Source organism: Onychomys torridus, chromosome 2 (assembly GCF_903995425.1).
Source record: "Onychomys torridus chromosome 2, mOncTor1.1, whole genome shotgun sequence".
NCBI classification, from domain to species: Eukaryota; Metazoa; Chordata; class Mammalia; order Rodentia; family Cricetidae; genus Onychomys; species Onychomys torridus.
In genome coordinates, this window is record NC_050444.1 from 7,920,117 (window position 1) to 7,943,404 (window position 23,288).

The following is a 23,288-nucleotide window of genomic DNA, read 5'->3' on the forward strand; positions in this document are numbered from 1 at the left end:
TCCTCTGCTCCCTTATTACTTTGTGTATTCTTCAAAGCATGATATTTTCAGTGCTTTCCTGAGGTTTAGTGAACAGGGCTTGTAAGTGATAGATCTGAATTGTTTTTCTTTTCAATGTGCACTAGGCCTGTTGAACGTCGGTGCCAGGCAGATGAGCCATCCTCTTGCAAGTGGAATCATATGCAGGATATGCACTGTCTCCAGCTGCGATCCATGTTAGCACCTGTTCACATGCTTTGTGTGGGAAAAGATGCACACTATGAATCTCCTTATGCATGGCAAAAAATTAGCAACGGCCAGAAACTTCCTGCATCTAATATACATTTGAAGACAAACAGTTGCTCAGTTATGTTTTGCTTTTTTTTTTTTTCCTCTGAAGTTTCAGTTTCAATATGTTCCCAAGGCTGAATTCAACATAATATCTCTTCTAGATTAGTGCTTGGCAAGCTAGGGCCTTTGGGACAAATTCAGTCTTGTGTTATACAGGTAAAATTTTATTGACATGCACATATGACCATTTATTTAGGCCTTGAATGGGACTGTTTTCATACTCCAATGACCTAAAAAAATATTTACTGTGTCATTGTTGATGAAAAGTGTTCCAACCCTTGACCCATAATATACAACTTTTAAAAAACTAAACTGCCATAGTTATAAAATAATTTTAAACTTCCCTAGATGAATTCTTAGTAGAAGACAGTAGATGATTTAAAAGAATACTTCATTGTTACTTGGATTTCTAATACTATTTCAATTTCTGCAGTTTTTAAAAATTTAAATAAGGTAGAGAAACCCTTAGACAAAGATGTCAGGTCAGATTTAGGAAACACTGATATTTTGTTGGGTCTGATGGAGCAGGTCTGTGATCTCACCTACTGGGAAGGTGGATACAGGAGACTTGCAAGCCAAGGGCAGCCTCGGCAACTTAATGGAACTTTGCCTCAAGTAAGATGTAAAAGTGGGTTGGGGATATAGTTTAGGGGTGGAGTGCTTGACGAGTCTTGTATATGGCCCTAGGTTGACTAACCAGTACCTCAGAAAAGTTCATAAAGTTAAATTTCAGTTCATAGAACTTGATAACATTTAAAACTAAAATCCTCATGAGGGTGTATTTCATTTATGCGCTGAAGCCTCCTGTATGAATTGTCCAATGTGCCATGTATATGTCCTAAAGTGAAGGTTTGGTTTGCTTTGACTGAAATCATATGATTGCTTATGTTTCTCTGCTTTCTCTGTCTCTCTCTGTCTCTGTCTCTCTGTCTCTGTCTCTGTCTCTCTCTCTCTGTGTCTGTGTGTGTGTGTGTGTGTGTGTATGTATGTTGTGCGTACATGTTTTATGTTTACATCTGTGGAGATCACCACATTTCTTCCTATAAACTATATTAGTTTTTTGACCACTGTAGTTTTGAACTGATATGATCCTTTGTTGTCAAGTCATGTTCCAATGTGATCATGTAAGATCCCCTCTCACCTGGCCCCTTTTCATCCCATCCCCACTGTCACTGTCACACAGGCTGGATCCCAGACAGAGTGACCTGTCACACCTCTCTTTAGCCCTGCACTTTAGGACTAAGGTTGAACACAAGGCTCAGGACAAAGAAGCTTGGACTTTTAGTGGAAATAGGCTACTTGCCTTTCCTGCCTATGGCTGGCAGAAGAGGGTGACAGACAGATCTCGGTCAGTGCTTTGAAACTAATTACTACTTGATTTATGTACACCGATGCTAAAAGCAAATCACTACCATGACAACACTTAGCTGGAGTTCCTCATGCCCTGTGACTGTGGGTGGCCTACAGGGCTCTACTCTAAGCTTTAGACCCTGGGATAGTGAACACATAGGTCCTTTGGGTATCGCTTTTCCACTACAACCTGAAATACAAGCTGTTAGCATGAATAAACAAATGGGGAGGGCATTGATAAGAGGACCTAGAGACCTGCAGGACATTTGAATGCATGCATGCTCACATGCTCAGACACGTATGTAGGGCATATTTGAGAGCTGAGTGCAAAGTTATTTGCAAGGCTACTTTTTTCTTGGATATTGAGACATTTAGACCAGTTTACTTTCTTAGCTTAAAACTTTTGTCCTGGTGAGTTCTTGCTGTCAGCTTGATGCAACCTAGTCATGTGGGGAGAGGGAATCTCAATTGAAAAATTGCTTTGATCATATTGCCTGTGGTCATGTCTGTGAACGACTGACTGTTTTGATTTTAGCCCACTGTGGGCAGCATCATCCCTTAGACAGGTGGGCCTGAGCTGTATAAGAAAGCTGGTTAACATGCACACCAAAGAGCTAGCCTGTGAGCAACAGCATTCTGCTGGTTTCTGCTTTACTTCCTGCTTGAGCTCCTGCCCTGACTTCCCTCATCTGTTACTCAAAGTATATAGCCAGAGAAGCCCTTTCCTTCCCTAAGTTGCTTGTGGTCAGTTTTATCATAAGCTAACCACAAACAACAGAAAGGCCAATTGGAACAACTTTTTTTCTACTTTTCAATTTTAATTTTGTCCCTTTTATTATTGCCAACCTTTAGAAATCAAATCTCTACCCAAATATTTAAAATCATGATTCTCCATCCACAGGTTCCCCACTCCATACCTAGTCACTTTCTTAGAAGACCCCCAGGAAACCAGCAACTCAGAACAGTGGCTTACTGATTCAAAGGCACTTCTCCAGGCTCTACTGTCAGCATGCCCCCATTTCACCACTTACCTCTGGTGGCCTGGACGGGGTTAGTGACCCATCAATTTTCTCCATCACATGGAAACAGAAGTATCTGTCTTGTGAGGTGGTTGCCAGAACAAATGATTGATGCTATCCAGCATCCCAGGACCAGCTTGAGGCAAAGACTCACCTGGAGCTGGGGCAGCTATCTCCTCCTTCATTCAGGGATGTGAACTCTGTAATGCTCTGGATGTCCTGAATAGTGTTAGTGGAAATGCTCTACCCACAGGGATGATATTTTGTCACTGCTTTAGAACTTTTGTTTTTGAATGCACAAACAAGCAAATTCCATACCTATAGAGCCCAACTCCAAGTTGTTCTCTCTTGAAACTACAAAATAATTATTATGACATCAATTTTATTTAAAAAGAAATTGGGTCAGCTTTGTTTGTTTGTTTTAGAGGATTTGGGGGGGGGGGCTGGACCTTGCTGTGTACCAGTTTGCTCTCAACTTATTATAGCTATACAGTTTGTAGGTTCTGATAAATACATGCACCCCAATAGAGGAATAGGATACTGTTGTGTGAACCTATTCTTGGGGGAAAAATATCTGCTTACCCCAAATAGGGAACTGATGACACCAAGAACTAATGCCACCAAAGTCCAACTTGGCAAACCAGTGAATTTTATTAGGATTACTTATAGGAATATTGTTGAGGAGTTACTTCTATAAGGAACAGAAATGACTCAAAGATAGCTATTCCACCAAAGCCCATCCCAGCATGGGTGATAGCTCACAGAAACTGGAAATCTGGAGCATACTGTCCACCCTGAAGTCAACTTAACAGGTTGGAGAGTTGTTCTTTCCAGGTAGCTCAGTTGGTCTGAGCGTCTTCCACATATCTTGACTGGCCTCTGCTGCTTTTAGGCAGTTCAGCAGATCTCAGAGTATCTCCTTCAGTAGTCCTTACTGTTATGTATTCCTGGGGAGAGAGAAGCCTAGTTAATCTCATCAGTTTCAGGGACTTCCTGAAGCTGTTTTGTAGCGTTTATTTCCTGAGCTTAAGGAGCTCCTTACAGTTTGGATTATTTCACCTCCTCTCAGAACACCTGCACATCTAACCTTCCTGTAAACACTCTGTCTTAAGGAGCTTCCCTCCATGATGAATGGTTTAATCTTGAAGGAAATTGCTGCAGAACAGACATCTGCAGCTTCTCAGCAAATTTTCCTCTCTTGCTTCTTTTCAGTTGAACAAGAAGCTATGATTTCCTCTATAGCACTTTGCTTTTTTCTATTCTCATGTGGTCTTCATTTATCATGGTCTGTTATTCCTTGTTCTCCCTCTCTGTTCTTGATACAGCTGGGATCTCCTGATCCCCTAAGCTCTCTTTCCCTTGAACCTTGCCCTTCATTACTCCCACTCACGTCCAGGTTGTTTATGTAGATCTCATCCATTTCTCTGTCATTGGGCCATCCCTGTGTCTTTCTTAGGGTCTTGTTTTCTAGGTAGCCTCCCTGGAGTGTAGCAGTCTAGTCATCTTTGTTTTACATCTAGTATCCTCTTATGAGTGAGTACATACCATGTTTGTCCTTCTGAGTCTGGGTTACCTCACTCAGGATGATTTTTTTCTAGATCCATCCATTTGATGTCGTTGTTTTTCTCTGCTGAGTAGTACTCCATTGTGTATGTCCCCAGAAATCCACAATGATACCTCCACTATAGACTACTGGCAATGGTCGAGAGAAAGACTAGGTCGAACTGACCTAGTCTGGAGATTGGATGGCCAAACACCTTAACTGTCGTGCTGGAACTCTCATTCAATAACTGATGGAAGTGGATGCAGAGATCCTCGGCCAGGCCCCAGGTGGAGCTCCAGAAGTCCAATTGGCGAGAAAGAGGAGGGATTGTTAAGAGTGTGAATTGTTGAGACCAAGATTGGAAAGCGTAGGGACAAATAGCCAAAATAATGAAAACACATGAACTATGAACCAAAAGCTGAGGAGCCCCCAACTGGATCAGGCCCTCTGGATAAGTGAGACAATTGAATAGCTTGAACTGTTTGGGAGGCACCCAGGCAGTGGGACCCAGCAGTGGGACCCGGACCTGTCCTTAGTGCATGAGCTGGCTCTTTGGAACCTGGGGCTTACACAGGGACACTTTGCTCAGCCTGGAAGGAGGGAACTGGACCTGCCTGGACTGAATCTACCAGGTTGAGCTGAGTCCCCAAGGGAGTCTTTGCCCTGGAGGAGATGGGAATGGGGGGTGGGCTGGAGGGGGCGGGGGCGGGAGCGGGGAGGACAGGGGAACCCATGGCTGATATGTAAAATTAAGTTGAATTAAAAAAAGAAAAGAAGCTGTGATTTCTCTTTTCTGACAGTGTAAGTTGGTTGGATCTACCTTTCAATGCACAGATAAGAAAACACACAGCAAGCCATCACTGGGATGGTTCCTTTCATTCAGGATAGTGTCTTTCTATCTGATTCCTAGTCATTCCCCATTGACAGTCGTTTCCCACTGTGTGCACATCCACCATTTGTGTATCTCTGCTCCTACTAATGCTACTCTGATTGTTTTCGCTTGAGCACTGAAGAAAGCTACTGTAAATACTGCTGAATGAGTCTTTATGTGATATATGTTTTCATGTGTGTTGAGTAGTAACCATGAGGGCAGTTTTCAGGTTGGGCCTCTTTCAAGGGGCCATTTATGGTGTGAAGTAGGGATCAGAGTTTACTGTTGCTCTAAATGGCTATCCTGTTGTTCTCTTGCTGTGTATTAAAACTGCCTTTGAATTGTCTGAATGTGTCTTTCAGAATCAATTGTACATGTGCTGCTGCATTTCCAGATTATTGTCTTTTCTTCTTAGCACTACAGTGTTTGAATGATTGTGCCTTTATGTGGCAGCTTAGTTATTCTCCTCAGGTAGGAAGATCCTTTCTTAGCAATGTGAGCACCTATACCACCCATCTGGGCTACTCCTAATGGCTCACACTGCCACATGGCACTCATCACTAATGCATGATTCTGACATTGAATTTTGTGGGTGCAATGTGTGTTTTGCAGTTGGATGACTCCACTTTGTTCAGTTATCAACGATTTGGTGCATTGCATTCTGTTTCACTTGGATGTAGGTCAGAAAGTTGTATACTGAAAGTAGACGTGTGTGAAGGTATGAGTGAACACAGATCACAGAGCAGCCCACACTAGTACATCAAAGAGGAAGATATAGTAGATAAATTTATGGAATTTCTAGCTAGTTTAGGAATTCTGAAACCAACCAGTATTGTCAATGTTGTTTTAGTGTTGTTTTTCCTTGGTTACAAATGGAGATTTTTTTTTTTTCTTATAAAATACATCCTTCCAAAAGGTACAGAGTGTATGTACAACATATTTTTGGGGGAGCATAAATGATTTTGCAAAATGAACAAAGAGAAATTGTGTGTAATCACTGCTGAAAATAAGGACATTTTTAAGAAAATGACAATTGCAAAGCAAAATAAGACTTGCTTCTCTGTCCTTCCTTTCCAAGAAAGGAAGCCTGTGGGAACTGAGGCTCTGTGATGTCAGGTATCCAAGTCTAAGAACTGAAGCACTTATTCTCAAGAGCCAGACCACATTCCTCTGCCAGAGGAGCAAGGCCCTTAAGATCTCTTACCTTCCCTGGAGCAGTCAGAATCCACTCTGTTGGATCTGACCACTGCGGATGCAATGAAATGAACTAATGTTCCTGTTTAGATCTGCATTGCTCCCTAAAGGCACTTGCATTAAGGTTTAGGTCTTACTGTAATGCTGCTAGACAGTAGCTGAAGCCTAAAAGAGGCATAGTGGGAGATCTCAGGTCTTTGGCAGCATGCTGCAAAGGGAAGACTAGGATCCTAGCACTCCCTCTTCTCTGTGAGGTGAACAGTTCTCCAGTGCCTTGTACTCTGTCAAGGTGTCATGTGCTGCCATAAGACTAAAGCTGTAGGGACAGTCATAGACTGAAAACCCAAACCTGTGTGCTAAATTAATCTTCGCCCACTAAGTTAATTTATCTCTAAAAACTAACACAACCTGTAGCTAAAGTTTTTCCAGTCCTGTCTGGCCCACAGTCAGGACAAATCTCTCTTACCCACCAGTCCCACAGCTGCTCCGACCCAACCGATTAAACACACAGAGACTTATATTATTTATAAACTATATGGCCATGGAAAGCTTCTAGCTAGCTGTTCTTATATCTTAAATTAAGTCAGTTCTATTAATCTATAAGTTGCCACATGGCTCGTGGCTTACTGGTATCTTAACATCTTCTCATGGCGGCGGCTGGCAGTGTCTCTCTGCCTCATCCTTCCACTTCCCAGAATTCTCTTTTCTGCTTATCCCACTTATACTTCCCTGCCTGGCTACTGGCCAATCAGCATTTTATTTATCAACCAATCAGAGCAGCACATTCACAGCATAGAGAACATCCCACAGCAACAGCCAGTGTCCCTAACTTAATGTCCTCAGTATAGAGGACACCAGGTACCTTCTCTGCACAGTCACTCATGGACTTATAGCACATGGCTTCTATTTGTAATGACAGAAGTAAACTTGGGGTTCCTGCTTACCCATTTAGGGAAGATGTCCAAAGCCACAAAGATATCTCTGGTCTTTAACATGCGGTGTGTCATTAGGGTGTGCACGCACAGCTCTTGTCCGTGCTCTCTGCTCCCCCGAGTCACTTCTGTTGTTCTGTTAGATACCTGCCCACTTGCTCATTAAAGAATGTTTCTGGGCGTTAATTTGAAGCCTCTATATGATTAGTGCAGTGTCACTTCTGCAAGCTGGAGTCAGACTTTTTTCATAAAAACCATTCATCATATTCTTTTCCATGTAAAAGAAATGGAAAGCCTCCCCTCTGGGGGGGCCTGTCTGCAGTAGAATTAATGCAGCTCTCTGAATGGGGTGTTGCCTTGCAGACACCTGGAACAGTCATTTGAGAGGAATCTAATCAAATACATTAAATTCACTTGCAATCTCACTTTGAATAGAAGTAAAAGAGAAGCCCAAGAAAATTTAAAAGTTGATAATGTGTCCTTCAAGTCACTTCGTTTCAAGGCTAGTGTCACACATGAGAAAAGTAACACAGCAATAAAATTCATCTTTCCCATGTACTTACTCTGCCAGGTACTCTGTGCTTAGAAAAGGTGTCTACCTACGCAGCGACAACCCACAGCTCTAATGACTTTCAGATGTCACCAGAGACACACAGATTGTCCCAACAATGTTTGAAGGAATTGCTCTTTTATTATGTCCATAATGTGTATATTGTTAACCTAAGAAAGATCCTTAAATACATGACACAGATTTTCATCTTTATTTAGAAACTATTCTGTGGTTCATACTTTCAAAAGATTATTTCTTTTTATATAACTTCATCATTCTTGAAGGACACAATACTTCTCTTGTTCACATCACTGAGTGATGAATGCTCTAGAAGACTAGCACTCCTGAAATGAAAAATGTGCTATAATTATTGCTGCTGCTTTTTAACAGGATTATGTAACCAATAAAATTATTTCCTTGCTTTAAAGGAACTTGGAACAGGACATGGACCTGTATTATTTTGTATAAACAGCGGAGACATAGGGGCCCAGATACAGTTCATGAAAAATTTAGCATTCTGAAATGAAACTGTGGGTGGTAATTTTCAGTAGGCAAAAGAAATTTTGACTTTATACGTAATTATATACTTAGCCATTGTACTGGCTAAGTTTATGGCAACTTGACACAAGCTAGAGTCATCTGAGAGGAGAGAACCTAGGTTGAGAAAATGCCTCCATAAGATCAGGTTGTAGGTAAGCTTTACCACATTTTTTTAATTGGTGATTGATGTGGGAGGGCCCAACCTATTGTGGGTGGTGCCTTCCCTGGGCTGGAGGTCCTGGATTCTATAAGAAAGCAGGCTGAGCAAGCCATGAAGATCAAGCCTGTAAGCAGCACCCCTCGAAGACCTCTTCATCAGCTCCTGCCTTCAATTTTCTTTCCTCCTGCATGAGTTCCTATCCTTACTTTGATGATGAGTTGTTATATGGAACTATGAGAGAAATAAACAGTGTTCTTGGTCATTGTGTTTCATTACAGCAATAATAATCCTAACTATGATGACCATATAGACAGAATACAGCTCAATTTGATTAAAGGCAAATTTCTGTTAAGGAAGTCCCATTTTCTCATTATTTCTTTTGTAGAAATTTAAAAAAAAAGGTCCATAGGAACAGTGAAATTAACCATAAAACATTCATGAATGAAATAGCTTTTTGGTATTTGAGACATAGAGAACCATTACCTGCTAATGTTACTGAGCCATGATTCACACAGTTTTCAAAACTATGGAAGTAAAAATGTAGTCAGTATAAGCTGACACAATGATGCAACTGGTTTTCTTTCCATCATTCCACATTCATTTCTTAAGCTAGTAGTAACAAATCAGTCTCAGAGACCCAGCCAGGTTCCAGTCCACCTTGGCTCATGTTAATGTTTCTAACTTTATATACAGATAAATTCTTTTCCCTTTTCCCTGTTACTTAGGCATGTCAGGTTCTTCTGAGACATTTAACGTAGGCTATTTAATCCAAATGTGTGTAGCTCTCTTTAGGGAAAAGGAGAGGGATGAAATACCTGAGGCATATGGAGCAGTGAGGATTGCACCAGTGCCAGTAGGCCATTGTCCTGGTGCCTATGATACCAACCGACTGGCTGACAGCTCTGAACTGAGCATCTAGTTCCCAGCTTAGTTGTTTGACTGATAGTTGGGAATGGTTAGCTCATCAACATCCTGTTCCTAAGGCCATCTTTACAAATTATTCAGAAGAAGCAGATTCCACTTTGTAGAGAGGTGATGGACCAGATCAGACCAACAAGGCATGCCTGAAGCAGCAACCATTACCAGCCTGAGGTGGCACCGGAGCCACTAATCAGAACTGGCCAGCTATAGTGCAATGCTGGAGCTCATGCTTAGCGTGCAGAAGGGCCTGTGTTCAATCATTCTTTTTGTTGTTGTTGTTGTTTTGTTTTGTTTTTCAAGACAGGGTTTCTCTGTGTAGCTTTGCGCCTTTCCTGGAACTTGCTTTGGAGACCAGGCTGGCCTCGAACTCACAGAGATCTGCCTGGCTCTGCCTCCTGAGTGGTTCAATCATTCTTAAAGATGCCTTCTACAGTTATATTGCTTTCTTGATTCTAAAGGAGAAGATACCATTTTATAAATCATATATACTTAATTTTATTAATAAATAATGAAATAATTCAGACACATCCATCATTTCTATTATGTAGATATGAAAACTACTCATATGCTGCATTTTTGCTAGACTTTTATGTATACATTCATTGAGATGGTTTGAAAGAAATAGCCCCAAAGGGGGTGGCACTATTAGGAAGTGTGTTTTTTTTTTTTTTTTTTTTGGTTGGAGGAAGTGTGTCACTGTGGGGGTGGGGCTTGCGGTCTCTTTTTTCAAGCTTCACTCAGTGTGACATCAGTCTACTTCCTGTTGCCTCTGAGTCCAGATGTAGAGCTCTTAGCTCCAGCACCCCATCTGCCTGCACACCGCCATGCTCCCTACTGTGATTATAATGGACTGAACCTCTGAAACTGTAAGCAAGCCCCCGCCGTCAATTAAATTTCTTTATGAGTTGCTGTGGTCATCGTGTCTCTTCACAGCATTAAAAAAGCCTAACTAAGACATTCACAGAGGTACGTGTATGTATAGAATGTTGGAGAAAATGTCCTGTTTGAAGAGGGAGTAGAGAGAATGTAAGCTGGATGGGAGGGCTATGAAATGTGTAGCCACTGCACTCATGAACTCAGCACATGTGGTGGTTACCTGCACAGAGCCTACACAGGATGGGGCCTCTAGTGTTCAGTCATGGATGGAGGAGGTGCTTGAGCATCCCTGCCCAGGAAGATGTTAGCAGCCTGAGAGCCACTGTGGAAGAGGAAGTCATCTTCAGTGGTATAGCCACTGGTAAGTCACAGGCTCTAGTGGATTGGTACACATCTATGCCCATGACAGGGCTGTGGTTTAACTCAGTAGGTCACAAAACAAACAAAAACATCAGTTACAATAACATGAAAGAGGGAGGTGGGCTTATTTGGGACAAGGTGGAAGCCAAACAAGGGTAAGAAGGGTAGGCAGGGTGAGTGATCAGAATGCATTATATACACATATGAAATTGTCAAAGAATCAGTGTTTACACTGGAGTCCTAGTTTACACTGGTGACTTCCCAGCTTCTCCTACTGAAGGAGGAGACTCCTGCACAGTGGGGCCTTATGGTGATATTTTATTTGGGCTGAAATGTGATTTTACTTATATGTTAATAAAGTTGCCTGGAGATCAGAGCTAAGAGCAAGCCATTTAGCAGAAGTCCTGCAGTGGTGGCACATGCCATTAATCGGATCACATGGCAGGCAGAATCTCTGTGTGTTCAAGGACACAGCTAAACCTTTATTCTCAGTACAAACCATAGAGACCTGGAGGTCTGTATAGACAGGCAGTGATGAGGAAGTCATGTTGGGTTTATAGCCAATGAGAAGGCAGAACAGAAAGGCAGTCAAAAGATAGGACACAGGAAGAAGGTCTCTCTCTCTCATGGGAAGGATAGCAGCGAGTAGTAAGATAAGTTGGTCTTAGCTCTTGGCTACTGCTCGATCTCTGGGCTTTTAACTCTTTATTTGGCTCTGTGTTTCTTCTTTAATAAGACCGTTTAGAATTACATCTACAGGTGCTCTCTTCCAGACCCCGGATTAGGCACAAACCACACCCAAACACCTATTTTCATAGAGATCCTTTATTAAGTGGGAAGAAAAGTTAAAGTGACTGCTTTCAGACTTAAGCAGAAAAACAGCATCAAATGACCGTGCAGGTGTCATTCTTAAGAGGAGAAGAGGGGAGGTCTGTGTTAGAACGGGCTTGGATGCTGTGGTAGAGGAGACAGGGGATACAAGAGAAGGGGAAGAGGACAAGAGAAAGGGGCAAGACTGTTTGTCCTGGAACTTCAAAGAACTGCCTCTGGATAGGGAGGAGACAAATGGCGGTTTATGAAGGTGAAAGGAGAAACCTCGCATTAGGATGACGTGCTTCATTTTGATTGGGCATGTTAATTAGGTAAAACAAAGGGCCTTCTGATTGCTGGACTTTGGTAGTCAGGCTCAGGAGGAGGAAGTGGCCAAAGAAGGGAACAGACCTTGGTGGCTAGCTTTAGGAATATAATGTAATGATTTTAGAAAGGCAGAGGGAATGTGGGAATAGGTCAAAGCCTGCCAAGGCTACATGCTCAAGTGGGCTAGTGTCCCTTCACCTACCCTGTGACAGCACCTGTGAAGAGCGTAACAAGCGTACTTGTTTTTTAGTTTTGTTGACATGCCATAATTTAATTAATCAGTTAGCTGTTGTTGACTAAGATTTTCAGGGCTTTTATGGCATTTCAAAGGATACTATGATAAATGCATTCATTTCTTTGTGGGGTGAACACATATCAGTCATTTCTTTAGGAAGAATTTTCCAACATGAATTGTGATTAAAAATATGCATGTGGCAGGGCAGCAGCTGTGCACGCCTTTAATCCCAGCACTTGGGAGGCAGAGCCAGGTGGCTCTCTATGAGTTCAAGGCCAGCTTGGTCTACAGAGCGAGATCCAGGACAAGCACCAAAACTACACAGAGAAACCCTATCTCAGAAAAAAAAAATACACATTTGTAAACCTTTCGGGGGTTTTCCCCAGTTGACCTGTGTAGTGTATATGTGTGTGTGTGTGTGTGTGTGTGTGTCTGTGTGTGTGCTTTTTTGAGCTTTGGAACTTCAAGACACGTCAAATTGCTTACAACATAACAGTTCTGCCAAGGGCCTGGGGAAAAGATATTTATATTATATACTTCTAGACAGATCTTTTTTTTAACAATATTGTGTAATTTGCCATGGATGTTTTAATTTTGTCATCAGCCAGAAGTTAAGTAATCTACTGAAGTTATTAACTAATAAAGAATTTGGGGAGATATACAATGATACTACTCTAGTCTGGCAGTACAATGTCTCCTAAAGCACTTAGCATATAACTTCCAAATTCTTGATATGGCCCTTTTTAGATCGTGATCTTTTGGCTTTTCCATTCCCTATAGCTTGAGAATTACTTATATAACAAATGATTCTCTGCTGTTTTAGACTTGTTTTGATTAAAGTCTAATGTAGCTCCCGATGTGAATATGTGAGTATGCAGGCCCTAAAGTTCCCATGGAGTATCATCTTAGAGTAGCAGTCATTACTCATGCCTCAACTGTGAATAAGACATCCAGAGATGCATTAAAAACTGGGTGGTGCTGATACTGCACAGGGCTAAAATCAGGAGCCTTCACGGAACATGGGTATTACAATTACACTTCATCCCCAGCTAACATTTGTGAGGTTTTGTTTGTTTGTTAATTGGTTCCTTTTTGAGACAGTTTTGCTCAGTATCTGAGACTGACCTTGAATTCTCCTTGTTGTCCAGGATGGCCTCAAACTTGCAGTATCTTGCCTCTGCCTTCCAAGGGCTAGGATTACAGTGTGCACACAATGCTCAGCCATTTGCTCATCTAGGAATTTTTCATGGTCACCATAGGAGTCCAGTCCTAGATCCTTCATGGCACACAGAGGTTAGTGAAGATGCTGTGAACATCCAAAGCAGGGAAGATCTACAGGAATGGATCTAGCTGTCCTTTATCCTTCCTGAGGACTTCAGCCACTCAGTTTTCTCCCCCTTCAGTTTGTTCTTGGTTCTCTTGCTGCTGCAGTCTCTGTTGCCTCCCATGCCATCACAACTCAAGTTGTCAGCCCAGGGGCAGCAGAGAAATGGAACCTAATATTCTGCCTGTCCTCATCACCTACTCTGGTTCATTCAGGCTCCTGCACTACACTGCAGTTTACTGGGCCACAGTGCTCATTTGTTCATTAGTCACTCAATGACCAACTCCCTCATCAGGTGGAAATTCTGTTAGTCAGAACACTTCTTCCTGTAGTATTGCTGATTGGAAATGGTCAAAGTGAATGAACCTGTTTCAAAATCGAGGATGAATTGATTCAAATTCTAAGACAAGTGCTTATCCATATGTGTGTGTGTGTGTGTGTGTGTGTGTGTGTGTGTGTGTGTGTGTATAGATGTAGATAACAGATCACCCAAGCTCCCCTCACAGTGGCCATATGAAATAATACTGATGAATTGTTACTCTGGTTCAAACAAATATCCAGTCTGAAAGTGTTAGAGGTTAAGGTCTAAGAAAGGATAGTTGCTCCCTTTTCTTGGAACATATCTGTTTAATGTTTCCAACAAAATAAGCATGGAACAAGTTAATCAAACAGCTTTTTAGTGCCTATTTTGAGCAAGCAGTCTGTTAACTGAAGATGAAGGCGGAAGCTGTTAGATGTTTCCTAGATAGAAGCTTACAAGTGCTACTACTCTGTATCCAACAGCCTGCAAGGAGCTGTGCTTGAGTCCAGGGCACCATCCTGTCTCCCAGTAACGGCTGTGATGGTCTCTAGTCATGGCTCATGGGGATTCACCATCGCACACACAGCAGTCACTTTCTTTGGCACACTTCTCTCTATCCTGTAGTTCCAGCTTGTGGATGTCAGCATCCTGAGTCTCACTGATGAGTGTCTCTGTGCTTTCTTGAATTGTGCGTGGGTCAGGCCATTCCATGCACTGGTTTATTTTTCCAAAAGAGTCATGTGTTCTTGGTCAGTATTTGTTTCCTATTGCTCTTGACAATTTCTTAGGAAAAACCAAGCAAATTGTAATGCCTGTGGACCATGACAGCTTTTTATAACAGTTTTTAGCTAAAAATCAAAAGAATGAAATGCATGGCACTAAGAAATTTCCACTGCATCTTTGGAGTGGAACATGACTTTGTAGAACTGTCAGGAGCCATCCCCAGCAGTGGACTGTCCCACAGAGGATGTAAGGAGACAGCAGGAGTGGGGGGGGGGGGGGGGGGGGGGTGGGGAAGAGAATGAGCAAGGCCCAAGGTGGTTGGGAGAATCCCGCAGCCTGACTGACTAGCAGTCAGAGTGTTTCTTTATTTATACAGAATTTAGTTAGCAGGGATACATCCTTGATGTTACAAAGTATAGATCGTATTTTTATTTTGGGACATGTATTTCACTTCCTTTTGCTCATCTTTTAGTCATCATTAATAAACTATGACAGAATAGAGTTATCATTTCCAATCATTTTCCTTCACGTTTTGATATCATTAATAAACAGAGTTATAACTCTTACTCATTAACCCCATAACCCAATTTTTAAGAATCTAGAGGCATAAGACATCCTGTTCTCAGGCTGGTAGCTTTGGGTTGCTTCAAGGATACTAGACCAAAACAAAATCTTCAAGTCGCCCTGGGCTTTTTGCTATGTCCAAAGCAGTGTATAATTAACTCTTAGAGGTCTGAGTGCCCAGGAAAAATCCTCAGGTCAAAGGTGCTGCAGTTATTGTTCAAATTCTGGCATAATACAATGTTTTCATCTTTATAGAATTTGTCTATATGTCTAATCCTGGCATTCTGTTGTTCCTTGGTCATACGTCACCATAGTGGCTCTGCATGGGTTAACTTTTCTAAGAAAGGGAGGTCCTGATGTCTCATACTTTTATCGTCTTTCTACTCCATACTTTGCTCATCAATATATCTCAGTGTAGGGAAGAGGTATATGCCACGTAATTGTCTGATTGTACAATGGAAAGAGGCTTGTAATCTGAACTGTGAACAACTCTTCTAGCCCACCAAACCTTATTGACCTTTTAAAGTTTAGTTTGTTTTTATTATCTTGTACCTGTGTAAGTACAGGGACAGATGTTTCAAGAATGTCTCATAGCCTCATGAAGAGACCTCTGGCTTCTTTACATGTCACAACCTCCAAAGCATAAGGAAGACCATCAAATAGATAAGGATAGCTCCCTAAAAGAAGGGGCTGGGGATGGGAGGAGTGGGTTGGGGAATGATATGTTCAGAACTGGGGAAGCTTAGAAGCAACGTTCCTAGGAGAAGGCATAAGTGATTCATAAGGAATTTTCCATAAATTTAGTATCCTCAAATTGCACAAATATTAAAAGTACCCCAAGTATGCAACAGGTGGGGATGAAAACCAATGGTGGCATGGCAACCATCATGAGGCTCAGCTCTGCTGGATCTTTGTCAAGCAGCTGTGCTGGCTTTATGACTTTTGCCATTCCATTCAGATATGGCTGTGCCATAGAACATACTGTTGTTCAGGAATTAAAGATAAACAGACCTGCTTAACTGTTGATCCTGTAGAGCTTGTCAGGAAGAAGGAAATGATGCTGAGGAAAAGTGCAGGTGGGTGGGGCTCAGGGCCAACATTACATTTACTGAGTTCTCTCTTCCCCTTCTTCATGTAAATTTGTCATCTGAAATTTAACTTATCATTACAAACTCAAATACTTCTGCAATGTATATCTTATAATCTGTACTGTAAATCATTACTGAAATCTAATTATGCTTACAATTTCCTAAAGATGCCTTTCAGTTTCATCCATATACAACCAAGATGGCTCCATATTCACACAAGAGTAGGGAATGACTTCCAGTTCCAGCTAAAGCCTGTGAAAGCTCTGTGTGGTCAGTCAGGCCTTCCTTAGCTTCCTCACCATTTCTCCCTGGACAGTGGTAAAGAGTTTAGGGTTGATACAGGGAGGGAGGGAGGGAGGAGGGGAGGGGAGGAAAGGAGCAAGGAAGGGAGGGAGGAAGGAAGGAAGGGAAAGAAAGTGGGCAGGCAGCCAGACCAAATAGATCCATAAAAAGGTTGCTTAATTTTGACCTCATGTGCTAAGTGCTTAGAGCTCACTGATAATACTCTTTTGAATTGACTCCTAATATTAAGTCTGAGACACAGAGACATCTAAATACTTGCCAAAGATAGTGCAGCTTGGAAAATTGAAGATCTAAAACTTAATCCCAGGGAGCCTGCTGTTATGTTATAGTGCAGGCTTGTTTTTTTCATCCTGTAACAAGCTGCATCTCACAGGACTTGGTTCCAAGTAAACTGTGTGATGGGCAAATTGACATAGTTTGTCTCCTTCACAATGACTTGAGATCACTTTTTTCTTTGAACTGTGAATTATTAATCATAGTCAAGATGATGATCTTCGACACCTTGCTTACCATTTTTCCACCATGGATGGAAATTTGCATGGCATTTTAAATATATTGAAGAGAAGTGATTAACACTTTTGACAATTAATGGCAAATTACTATCATGGTAAATAAAAGGAGGTGTGGAATTTCTAGCTCTGTTGCTAATATGTCTGTGCCTCCACATTGATTGTTGTTCTTCAGTGCTGGAGTCTAAGTCAGCAGGTAGCACTATGCATTGATCTAAACACTCTTTGTTTCTCTAGTTTAGGGGGGAAATAAGAATGCACTTTAAAAATCACTTATGGTTTAGGAGATGATACATTAATCCTTAAAATGACAAAAAATCAAGATGATTGTGTGTGGGGGGTTGAATTTATTAAATTTTAATTTGCTCCTGTGCCTTGCTCCAGTAGCTCCTGTGCTAGCAAACTAGCTATAATTAGATTAGCAGCCTGCTCAGTGCTGGTGACAGCCTGTGCCTCAGAGAGCATGTGCTGGACTCTGCATGTGCCTCATCCTCATTGGCTGGCATTGCTGCTCACCCGTTTGATAGGTTTCCACAGTAATCTTTATGCTGCATTAGAGACGTAGATACAGAAGCACTGTGCTGTGTTCTTGCAGAACATAGGCAAGGTGCTTGGTCGTTTATACTAAAGAAGGAATACGACCCTGCAGAGCAGGTGTTCTTTGTTGCAAAGACTCGGTGGATAAGGACCTTGCAGCTAGCTGCAGGGGGAGGTCAGTGAAGGAGTCTCAGTTACGGTAATTACTTGAATCTTTCTCTCTTATGAGAAACACAGCCATGCATGAAATGAAGCGTGCTCATAGTGTCATCTGTCTCCTTTGCTCTTGCTTTGTTGACGCTGTGTGTACCCCTGTGTTCCGTACTAACACACATTCTCATAGACCGCTTGCCTGGTAAACAGCTCCCCTGTTCAGGAAGGAGCATTGTTTTCACCTGAATGCAAGGGTGCATGTGCTTGGGAGTGATTCTTATTGGTTCTCCTCTGTTTGGGAGAGCCGATGTTGCTTCCATCGAGGTGTCTTTGTTTGTGCATGTCAGGACTGTTGCCTTCGCTTTGAGTCCTGACTCCTGAATAACTCGAAATCAAGGAGAATTTAGCGATCCTACTTTAATTCGCAGAAGGCAGAAGGCTCCTGATTTGTTATCTGGCTTTAAGCTGGAGTAGCAATGCGCTATTGTCTCTTAACAGATGTGTGCAGCCTTCATTTTGCATGGCTTTCTTTGTCTTACCTTCTGTAGTTTCAATGAAGCTTCTTTAGTACAGGGAGTGCTAGCAGATTACATTCTGTGAAGTAGACACATATAGGTGTTTATCAGCCACGCCTGAGGAAGTACTTGACTCCAGGCTTTGTTTAAAGGACACCACTCTTGCAGTTGAAATGCCATAGTAGAGAGATGAGTTGTTACACTCAGATTGCTGCTCAACATTTTTGTTTCAGTAAGGATTGCCTGGTTTGTTTTCCAGACACAGCAGTAAAGAATCTGAAATTCTGTAATGAAGGAAAAAAGAATTAGCAAGACCAAGGCTCTAAAAATCCTCAAAACCATGTGGCCCTGTGTGGGTCCAGAGCCCCTGCTTCCTTTTGAGTTCTGAAACTTGAAAACTGATGTCCTTCCATATCAGACTGCAGACTACAGAAACTTGTGTCCTGAGTCACCAGTCACAGGGCTGGCCAGCTGCCACCATGCGTCTGCTATCAGCAGAAAGTCAGGCAGATTCTGAAACCTGTCAGGGATTGTTTCCTGCTCCTGAAAAGCCAAGGTTGCAATTTATATAGTCTGTACCAATAACTGCCTTCATCCAGATCTGTATCCTGCTTCGCAGGTCAGTATGTAGTCTTTGGCAGGGGAACCCTTCAGGTTACTAACTACACCTCAACCACATGCCCTTACTTCTAGATCTGTCTGGGAGATAATAAATTATCCAGTGTCGGCATTTGTTTGGTTAATAGTTCCAAGAAGAAAGTAGGAGCATTGTGGAAGTTCAGTGGATGGTAATGGAATGATGAAGTTGGCCTTTAAGCAGAGATACACTAAAGCTCTATGCCTTGAGACAGTAGTATGTGTGTGTATGGGGTGGGGGTGCTTTCAGCTTTGAGACACCATGGGTGGTGACACCCCTGGTGCAAAACCCATCAATCTCATGTGGACAGTGCCCACCCTGATGCACTTCAGGCTGTTTCAGAGAGGGCAGCTTCAGCTAGGATGGTTTAGTATTTCTTCCAAAGTCCAGGCACCACTTCTGTCTCCTTATCATTCTTGACCTGACATCCTCCTTATTACAGATATACAGAACCTTTCTGCCTTTTAAAACTTAGGCTTGGTCATCTGAGGGAGGATACACTGATGTACTTCTACAATAGCCTCATTTAGATATGTTTGTATATATGAAAGTATTATTTATTTGCAGGGTTGGGATCGGACCCAGGGCCTAGCACATGCTATGCAGGTGGTCTATCACTGAGGTATATACCCCTTCCTTCCCTCTTAGTCTCCTGGAATACTCTCTGCCTTTCTAAGGAGGCTGCCTTAAAGATAGATTGTTGTTTTCTTTATTTACTACCAAAGCACTCTTTCCTGTAAATCTGCACAGAGTGCCTTCTGTGAGCTGCATCCAAGTTTTAGATGTTACTGTAAAAGCTAGAAAGTAGCAGTGTCTGTTCTCAGGGGCTGTGGCTGATTCTCTAAGAATCACCATATCTTAAGGAATTTCTTAAATCCTTAAGTATAATGTGTATATCGTGCATTCCAGGGACATCCCTATTGCCTGCTGATGGCCAATGATGCCAGTTAACATATACTAAAAGGATATTTTAATAGCAGAACTAAAAGAAGTTCATGTTTTTGCAAAGTAATACAACATGCACTTTTATCTTCAACTTCATTACTTAACTTTTTTGTTCTTAATACATTAGGGAGAATCTGTCCCTGAGAAAGAAAATAAAAATGCATTTTTAGACTCATTAAAATTTTGTTCATTCTCCTTCTACTTCTGTAGCTCATTGAAAGAAAAGTAATAATTCTGACATCAAAAACAAGTTTGTCAGAGTGAACATGAAATATTATATTTTAAGAGTTAAAGTATTTTCAGGGGGCTGGGGCATAGCTCATTTGGCAGCATGCTTGGATATTATGCAAGAAGCCCTGGGTCCAATTCCTAGTGTATCAGAACCAAAATAGATAAAACATTTTCTGCATTGATACTTTGTCTCTTTCTTCTGGAGGCTTTCAATGACAGATGTAGAAACTAGTTTAAATGTAGTAGGCACAGAATACGATATACCACAAAACAGCAAGACTGAACAGGGTCTGAGTATAGGCTACTGAACATAGGAGTTCCAGGGTAGGGCTGTCGGTAGCTGGTGACTGGCCACGTGGGTAACTATTATTTCAAAAGAATGGGGAGAGATGTCATTTGCAGTTGATAACTGTTTCAGGGTTGACCCTTTTGAAGTTGCCTGGATCTGAAAAAAAATTAAATAGATTTATTCTTCTTTCATTATTTTACTCTGCAGTAAAAGGCATTTACCATGAGCTAGGCTCTGTTAAATGTTTTATAGAAAAACATGAAAAGCCTAGTTGCTTCCTGCAAGAAGTGTTTTCGGAGGAACAGAGCTTAAATAACCACTGGTGGGGGTGGGGGCAGACCTGTGCTTGGTTTGGTCATGCCAGTGTGAGGGACCAGGTCCTTAGGAAGAAGGGATGAAGGGCTTAGAGACAAGAGAGATGCAGCTGGACCAGCCTTCCTCCTTTCAACAGCACATCTGCCACTCAGGCCGGGAAGGCATGTGTATGGCCTGGGATCTGTTGTGTGTTTTGAAGTATCATCATGTCTTATGTTAGATGCATAAGAAATGTGAGCTATCATTTGCTCTCTTCCTCTGTTAAATTGTTGAAGAATCCATATGTGATTGTTAGAAAAGGTGTTATTGTTAATATGTCTGCATAATGGTAGACTTGACATTCTTAAGAATGGAGCCACTCATTTGAAATTTACCTAGGAAGAATCACAAAACACTTTCATGACTGTTGTACTCTGAGTAATTTGGTGATTAATTTTGAATTTTTTCAAATTGCCACAAAATACCCCTTCTGCTTTTGGGTGCCAGTAGACTCTTAATTTGACCTTTATTTTCTAGATACTCAATAAAGACAAGCTTGTAAAACCTGGTCTTGGACTATAGCACTCCATTTCACCTTGCCATGACTAAGGCATCTGCTTTTCCAGTACCCGTAAAAAATAATTTCTGAAAATGCCATCTACTTTAAATTTAGATGTCCTTTAAGTCTTGATGAATTGGTAGGGGGGGCACTTTAAAGGCCAAGTATTTTTGCTACATCTTACTATGTCTAAAATCACTACATGAAAATGGGTATTGTGTTTACCTTCCCTGTGGTTCAGCCAAGAAACATCTAACCCCTCCTGCAGTGCCTTCCCCAACTAGCTTTTCTGCTTTCTTTTTGACTCTAAGGCAGCAGCCTCCGCTTTCCACTGTCATAGCACCCAACAGTCTGAGTCTACAAGACTGTCCCTCATTGCCACTGACCTGAGCAGCAGCAGCAGCAAGCTGGCATGATGAGCTGGGGAAGCCACTTTCCTCTTAAGCCTGGCGTGGCTGATTGTTCCTTCCCAAACTGCCTTCTACATGAATATTTGCCAAGGTTCTGCCTTTATCAGCTTCCTGTCTGTGCCACATATCTACACTGGCCACTCATCTGCCATTTCACATCCCCTCTCCTTGCACAGCTAGGCTAGGTGACCTCAGGGCCTTCCTTGGCTTTTCCCTCTGCCTAGAACATGGTCTCCAGGGTCTTCTGGCATGTTCCCATAGGGTTTTGATCAGTGGTCACATCTCATCAGGACTTTCTGAGAGAATGTCTTTTTTTTTTTTTTTTTTTTTTTTGTCTTGTTTTTCTTCCCCAATCACTTCTCTTTGGTTGTAAATTCCAACAAATAAGATTTTTGTCTTAAACCCCCAAAGCCTTGAACAGTACTTGACTCCTAGACAATATTCAATCAGTGCTTGCTGAATGAGTTAATAAGTGACTGCAAAAATGAATAAACAAATTACTTGTAGCTTGGAAGTCCTGTAGCAACCTGGATCTCTGCTCCAGCTTGCTGAGTGGTTCTTACCCAGGCTCTCCTTTGAGTGGGCTGAGTGTCCTGCTCTGTGGATGGTGAGCACCAGCCAGCACTGAGGTTTTGTTTATGTGATTTCTTTAACCTCACTTTACGTGTTTCTTTTTGTAGGATTGTTATTGTGGTTAAATTCTTGTCTAAAAATAAAATAAAAGCAGGAGTTGAAATGTAGAGGTGCCTTATAAATAAAATATACAAAAATGAGTGCATCTGTGTTACTTACATATCTGCTATCTAGTATATAATTATTAATGGAATTACCATTTTATGATGCTAAATACATTTATTTATCTTCCTATTTTTGCCAAGTAAAAAACACCAGTAGCCTTCTCTTCCTGTGTCTTTCAGATATTTCCTGCTGCAGAGGGCACTTTAAGCAAGGAAGGCTTTCCTTGGCTTCTGCCTGCATTCTGTAAAACACTCATTGCCTTTACGGTAAGCGTATGGCTGTGCTTTGATCCATTCTAAGCAGAAGCTATTGATTGTCTCTAAAACCTGTGTCACTATTATATTAAGACAAAGAGCCTAGGGTTTCAAGTAGTTTGCTCTCAGCCACAAAATAAACAAATAAGGCCCACCAAGGTTTCTCATTTCTTGTGTGCATATGTGCTAATAATTACAATTGTTATGTACTTACCACTCACCTCCCAGGTATTCAAAAGACTCCATTTATGTGTCTGGATTTGGAGAAAACATAAAAAGTGAGCACCTTTGCCCCCTGAATGAGAAGTAGAATTGTCTGACATTGGGCATGAGATGATGAGGTGGATCCTGGGAGCTGATGTAGGGAGCTTTGCTGACAGCCATCATGAGAATCAGAATGGTGAGGACAGAGTCTGCATTCCAACTCAGAGACAGACAGAGAGGACCAGGTAGATGGTGTAGGTGAACCAAATCTTCAGCCCAGCTCTCTTCTTGCTATGTAAGGGTAGTAGTCAGTCACCTTCCTGGGCCAAGCAATTGTGTGGCACTTTATCAGAGATACTGAGGTAGATTTTGTTTTTCATATGGTTAGAAAGAGTCAACTGTGTGGCCCCGCCTCTGGTTAATTCTGATAGGGTTAGATCAGTCTGTAATGTTATTTCAAGTTGTTTTATAACCATTTGCAGTTTTCTCATAAATGGCATGCAAACCTTTTTTTTTTTAAGTGCTGCAAAAGTTTTAAGAAGCATAGGTTTTATCTTAACCTTGGCTTTTACCTACCAATTTCTTGCTGCATCTCTGCATCATAGACCTTTGTTCTTAACTAAGTACCTGTGTTATAGGTTAGCAGCATGATGAGTACATATGCAGTCACATCTCTAGCATTTTTCACTGTT

At 41.7% G+C, this 23,288-nt stretch overlaps 1 protein-coding gene across 9 annotated transcripts in view; it reads left to right on the forward strand.

Annotated features, from left to right (window-relative positions):
- Nucleotides 1-23,288, forward strand: part of Fam110b (family with sequence similarity 110 member B) — a 140,335-nt gene that overhangs the window by 51,429 nt on the left and 65,618 nt on the right. For 5 of the 9 annotated variants that reach the window (XM_036179533.1, XM_036179534.1, XM_036179530.1 and 2 more), the window contains one exon: nt 22,318-22,404. The exons of 1 other annotated variant lie outside the window; for it this stretch is intronic. The gene's annotated coding sequence lies outside the window, so the exon portion shown is untranslated. Of the gene's footprint in view, nt 1-17,361; nt 17,567-22,317; nt 22,405-23,288 lie in introns of those variants that run through there. 3 more of the 9 variants (XM_036179537.1, XM_036179532.1, XM_036179539.1) reach the window with 3 other exon arrangements.